Raw genomic sequence first — 6758 nt, 5'->3', positions numbered from 1 at the left:
CAACAGACTGTACATAAGCAGACATCATGGTAGAAAACAGGACTGCAACTAACGACTATTTTGATTAGTCACTGAGTATTGGAATGATTAGTTGACTAATCGGATGATGAATCACACAGGGGTGTAATGTTCACTAAAACGATTCGGTTTGAACTTTAGTTTTTGACTAACGGTTTGGTTCAAACCTCTGTTTTTTAAAACATGGTCCTACTGAAAAACCTTTTGGAAAAACTTCCAGAAAGAAAATGTCTGGATTTATTGCATTGCATTGCAATATCAAGAACATGAACATTACTTAAGTTATATTACCTTAACCAGTATAACACTTCTCTTTAGACCAGTCCACAATACAAAAATTAAAAAACACTTAATACAAAATAAACATTTGTCTTAGGACCAGTCTACATTGTCTAGGCTAAATAAAATAAAAAACCTATTACACCAGTCTGAGGTAGGCTATAACAAAAAGTAAATAAGTTCAAAGAGTAATAGGCTACATTTGCATCACAAAACAGTTGTCCACAAAAAAGTCAGACCTCACAATCGCTAGGCGCCATTTTCTCTTCCTTCTAATCACTGCACACTGCAGCCTGTCGACAGCTGTGCACGTTTGTCACCTGTATCACCGTGTTTACTGCTTGGATAGTTAACGTAAACATGTCTTACTATGACACAAGTGACGATGATGATGATCCCTTTTAGCACAGAGCCAAGGGGATACCTTTATGACCCTGAATATCAAGATGCCGAACTTTGTCAGCTGGAGTTAGAACGGGCAGAGGGAGAGAGGAGGGACAGGGAAGTGACAAGCTGAAGTAGGACCCACCGCTGTAGCTGCGAGAGATCAGTAGGCTAATGCAGCGCAGTCCGTGATGAAAGATCAGACCAACAAACGTACACAGACAGCGATTGAGAGGACGATTTGTTTTTCTTGCCGTATAAATACACATAGCAAGGCTACACACCAGCCACGTCCACTGAGCTCTGGCTCCGCTGACCAGTGTTCAGATAGCAGTTAGATCTTCACATGTAGCTGAACTCTTTTTATACAAAGCGCAGCAAAACACCAGGCTGAGAGAGAACTAGCAGAGGCTCCTGTGACAGCTGCAGTTGAGACGCAGGTGAGCTACAAGTGAGCTGGCTGGAGAGTGTAGCGGCCAGAGTGCTATCCTTGCAAGTGATGCACGTCTATGTGTATGTTTGTCGGTCTGATCTTCCATCACGGATTGCGCTGCATGACTGATCACCTAGTCACGGTCTCTCACAGCTGTAGGTCCAACTTCAGCTTGTCACTTCTCTGTCCCTCCTCTCTCTCTTTCTCTCCCTGCCCATTCTGTTCAGCATCTGTATGTGTGCAGTAGGGGTGGGGATGAACCGAAGTTCGGGAAGATAGAGTGAGGTTCAGAACCGAAGTCCTTTGAACCGAGGTTTTAAAAGAAAAGAAATGGTTGCAGCCCTAGTAGAAAATACTCATTTAAACATCAGCTGCTTCCAGTGTGTTACCTGTGCTCGACTCTGGCGATTTCCCCTGCGGCTGATGTCCGAGCCCAAATGGAACCACTTCATGATGTGTTTGTCGATGTCAACGTCTGTGGCTTGCTTTGACACATGGTTTTTGCGTACAGCACCTGTATACAAACATACAAAGCAACAGTACTTACTGGTACTGCTTCTTGCAAGGTAGGTACCCAGCAAATAGTGGCTAAGTATTATAAAGTGCTACCAAATTGTTCTGTCTGTAAGGTGTGGTTCACATGGGGGGAGGGGCACATAAGCACAAGAAAGTTGCATTTGGCGGATGTCTTCCACCTGCTGAATGAACATTATAGTCTTACACATTAATTTCCTATGGTGGCCACTTTCCACCTAGAACCCTAGAGGCATAAACAAGTTGAATAAACATGCCAGGTCGCTACCAGAGCTAAATTTTAAAAATAAAGCGCTCGTCGCTGTGGATCTGAGATCAGCGGAGTTTCCTCTACTACAGCAGCTGACATGTGGTCAAGACGTACAGACCTGTCACTGTCTCACGGTGCATTTCATTAAACTTCAACCTCTAAGCTGTCTGTCCTCAGACTGTCCTGACCCTGAACATCACACAGGGACAACATGGAGTTGCCTGTGTGATTTTTTACTGAGTTTTATTGTTGTTTACATCAGGCTGTTTACAAATCAGTTTATGCTACTGTGATTTAAGTAGTTAAATACAGTGGCAGGAAAGACCATTTCATCTGTATGTATCAAATATTGTGTTGGTCAGAACAAGTTACTGCTTGTGTTTGTTGTTAAAGTCTATCAACAGTTAATGAATTTATCGGTAATTTGCATACCTACTTACGACATGTCAGTTCAATAGTGGAGGTTAGTATACATGATTGAGGACACATTTATGAATGAAAATATCGATTTTTGATAATAAACAACTGAGAAAAATCACACATTGTACCTTTAAGTGAACAGGATATTCTATTATAAATTGAGGTTATTTAGGTGACTTTCATACTTACGGCGGATCATTGTTGTTGTTGCTTCCATCTGCTTAAATGAAAGCTTGCCTGTTGTTCCCTTCCAACAAATTTTGAGGGTCAAATGTTTAGAATAGATGTGTGAAAGAATGTTCCAGGTAAGCCACTTTGTGTCCTTTCCCCCAATGCAGGCCAAAGAAGCAATCTGAAAAAAGACAAAAAATAATTATAAAAACTACTTTAAACACAAAGTGCTTTAGAAGAGGTGAAATAAACATTGCAAATTGGAATTATACAAGTAGTTCTGACCAAGCAATCTGGTCAACAAGACATTTTGACCGTGCTCAAAGCAGCATGACTGACTCATTACTCAAAATATTACTCCGCCAAGTCTGTGGCAATAGTGTATCCATCTCCATGGCAACATAGTAACTGTCAGAGCTGGGGCTAAAAAAAATATGTACAGCTTGAAATTCAAACTTTCTGCCGTAAAATATGCAGAGGAAGAGTCGGGAGAAGCAGCCGCTAGATGTTTCTCTGTCGACCCCAAGAAGAGTGAGAGATTGGTGATAAAATAAAAACGGAGCGGTCCGAGGAGGACAGCAACAGGTCCAGGCTGTCTGCTGGAGGGAGGAAGAAGGCTAGCGAGGAGCCTGAGATAAACATGCAGGGATGAGTTATCAGCAAACGGGCATGCCACGAGAGAGTGTCCCGCAAAATAATCAGGGTGATGGAGAAACAAATGTACGCCACCGTGAGTGACAGCAGAGATAAAAAAAATATATAATTTATGATATAATATATAATATTTATAAAAATATAAAAGAAAAAAAAAACAACAACTTGGGCGATAAAAATAAGGATTTTCTGTTTATCTTTGCAGTATTGATTTAGTTTGGGAAATTCTGAGACCACGATAAAACACTAATGTCAGCTTCACTCATCTGGGACTAGAAAATCCTTTCTGTTGCTAGGTCGTTACTAAGGGTTGGATTATGTCAAGGTGTCAAGGTCTCTGTGTGCACGCCTTCTGAGAGTGGACCTAGAGACCACCCTTGTTTCCATCTTTCACTCACGTCTTTGTCACAGCAACAGTTGCTTGTCACAGGAACACTCCTATTGGGAGAGAAAGCATTCAGATTATACAATGTTTTCTACAATACATGGCAATGTTGTCAGTCAATTGTGATTAAAAAAAAAGGTTGTTTCTATATTTTGCAATCTAAAGTAAGCAATTCATCACAAATGCCTAGTTGTCTGCATGCTTTGATACTATTAATAAGCAGACCCTTTTCTGAGCATCACAAGTCAAGTTTTCTGATTCCACATTGTGCGTGCATCCCGGCACCCATCAATAGGATGCAAAGTTATAGTTTTGGATTATGTCAGAAATAAGCTCTGTGGCTAACACTTACACATTTTGTTCAGCAAGATAATCTTCACATATGAACACCTTTTATACCGTATTTGAAGCTTAAATGCGATCGCCAGAAAAAGCTAACGTTGGGCTTCAACAGACTACTAACGGTCACATGACCGTCGTCACCGCCATTAATCTTTCAAATGATTTCGGCAGTTGTATTTGAAAAACATTGTATAAATGGCGAAATCGGACTGTTTTTACTTGTTGAAGAGCGTAGAACAAAACGTGAAACCCATATAAGCTTTTGTTAACCAGACCTTATTTGAGGTATTTTACCAAAATCCCATTCAGAAACATTGACTTTTAGACGAGGGAACCGGGAGTGCCAAAAATGCTAACGGTATTCCTGGCCCGTAAGTCCGTTAGCATTTTTGGCAGTCCCGGTTTACTGGCAGACTCCATATTTCATATTTTAAAAAACAAGATGGAGAGCATGTCCTTTAATGTTGAACACGGAGTAGTTTCACACATTTATTTCCATGTAGAGAGGGTTTTCAGAGGCGGCCTACTCTGATGCTATGCTAACGTTATCCTGCCACTACGCTAACAAAAAGCTAACGTTATGCTGACGCTATGCTAACGAGAAGCTAACGTTACCTTGGACAATATTTGTTCTAATACAATAAATATATCTGGATGTCAGCGGCCATTACATGTAGTTTCTGCTGATTCCTCGCTAACATGGGGTTAACGTTATGCTAACCTCATGTTAGCGAGGCATGCTAGTGCTAATATGCTAATAGCCGTGTTTGCACACTATCAAATAAACTATCGCCAACAGTACTGTTTTCGTGATAATGGAGATTTAGACCAACAAAGCTAGCGATGCCACAATTGTCTCACACAAAATCACACTCAGCTCACGTTTAACAGAATCCTAATTCATTATTTCAAATGAATAGTATCATAAAACTGTAACGTTTCAATATGCACTTACCAAAAAACTCTGACAAAAACTGGCTGGAACCTGCCACGGTGCCGCGATGTAGCGGAAGCGCGCGTCTGTCTTTCAGATTGGCCTCAAATCTGCTGCAGACCAATCAGGGGATCAGTCAGTCTGCCAGATACGTTGCAGGTGCGTTCAGCGCATCTGACTGGTAAACGGAGGTAGGGCGGAATTGGCCCAATGCTATACGGACCTTTTTGCTGTCTGGGATGTTACCACATTCGTTTAACACAGTGTACACACGTGTCCTGGGCCACATTGAAGGACTGCCTACTCAACTGACATCCTCTTTTAAAACAAGACAAAGAAGCCACAATAACAGGTTGTCTGATCATCACTGCAATGTAAATTACATGTTTGGTCTCTGTTAACCTGGCAATGTCAGCAGCAGATTTATGTGAACCCGGTCAGTTTCAATCAGTGAGCTAGTAACTACAATATCACCATTTACATTTAGCAGACGCTTTTGTCCAAAGCGACTTACAGTAATTCATACATATGGCGGTGGCTGCCATGCCGACCAGCACATCAGGAGCAGTTTGAGGTTCAGTATCTTGCCCAAGGACACTACGACATGCAGACCAGGGGAATCAAACCAGCAACCTTCCGATAACAAGCCGCTGGCTCTGACCCTGAGCCACAGCCGCCCCACAACGAGACTCCCTTAACAAGTCCTCTGATTTCAAGAGTTGTTGAGTGAGAAGACACTTTGTTAAGCAAATTCAGAATCATTGGTGCCTTCTTGTAAATTCAGCATCAAATTAAAACGTGAAGTTGTTTGTTTCCTTGTAAAAAGTGTCAGTTTGTGGAAGCATGGCTGTACCAGCCTGTCTGCTTCTGGGTCTAAATTGTGTCTTATCTGCCAACATTTAGCAGCTGTTTGAACACACTGTTTAATCTGATTTCACCAATTACACTCTATTTTACTCTAGTTTTCTCCATGGCAACCCAGATGCAAGAGGACGCTGGCGAGAATATCGCCACTTCTCGATCCGTGACAAAACTGCTTTTTTCTGCTAAAAGAAGAAAGCCAAGTTGTCTTTACAAGTTCTGAGGCTGCGCTACTACCTTCGAGGCCTGCACACCTGATGAACTGGCTCCATGGACTCACCTTCTCCGCTGATCAGCTGTTAGCCTCACCGCTCAGCTGTTAGCATAACAACGCTAACTTATAAGCAGACATACTCAATGTTCTGTGGGTTGTCCATCGCTGCTCCGCTGGTCCTCCCTCCACTGCAACCTTGGGGTTATTCACCACCTGGCTCCGTTGTCGCTCTCCTCTGCTGCTGTGGTTTCTCCCGGCTCGCGGTGATGTTGGATGGTCGCTGCTCCGCCGTTGCTGGTGGGGTCTGCGGGTGTTCAGAGCGGTAGCTCCTGGACTGCTGCTGTCGCTTCGCCCTGGTCTCCGTCGCTGGGACTGGATCTCTGGGTCTCCTGCGTCGCCCCCCGCTGTGTGCACGGAGCCTCCAGAAGCAAGTTCACATCTAGACGAAGGATGCTGTTCCCTGCGGTGCAGACGGCGGTATTGACGGTGTGCGGCAGTTCCCTCCGTACTGACTGACAGGCACACCATTTATTCTTTGTTTTCATATATGTTTGTTCCACTTTGTTAAGTGTCCTTGGGTACCCTGAAAGGCGCTATATAAATTAAATCTATTGTTATTATTATTATTATTATTATTATTATTATTATTTATGAAAGAATATAACATTTTATTGATGCAACATTTTACAGTAACTATTATAACCAACTTATTTCTCACCTTGTTGTGCCACAATGGTAACTACTGTGGATGATATTTGAGATGAAATGTAGCATGATTGGATACTGTGGAGCAAAATGAATCGTGTGACCTGAAATGGAAGTACAGTACCATTAAGTCATTAGGTAACAATAATTTTACAGGTATTATGGTTAGTGGTA

General features: G+C 42.3%; 1 long non-coding RNA gene across 1 annotated transcript; it reads right to left on the bottom strand.

The window, feature by feature from the left end:
- Positions 1 to 1535: 1535 nt before the first annotated feature.
- On the bottom strand, positions 1536 to 2808 carry LOC115569319 (uncharacterized). Its single transcript, XR_003981532.1, has 3 exons — positions 2775 to 2808; positions 2508 to 2670; positions 1536 to 1628 (listed from the first exon to the last, which is right to left on the bottom strand). It is a non-coding gene; the product is annotated as an uncharacterized LOC115569319 (long non-coding RNA).
- Positions 2809 to 6758: the final 3950 nt, after the last annotated feature.

Source organism: Sparus aurata, chromosome 18 (genome assembly GCF_900880675.1).
Source record: "Sparus aurata chromosome 18, fSpaAur1.1, whole genome shotgun sequence".
Taxonomy (NCBI): domain Eukaryota; kingdom Metazoa; phylum Chordata; class Actinopteri; order Spariformes; family Sparidae; genus Sparus; species Sparus aurata.
This window is presented reverse-complemented; position numbering and strand designations above follow the sequence as displayed.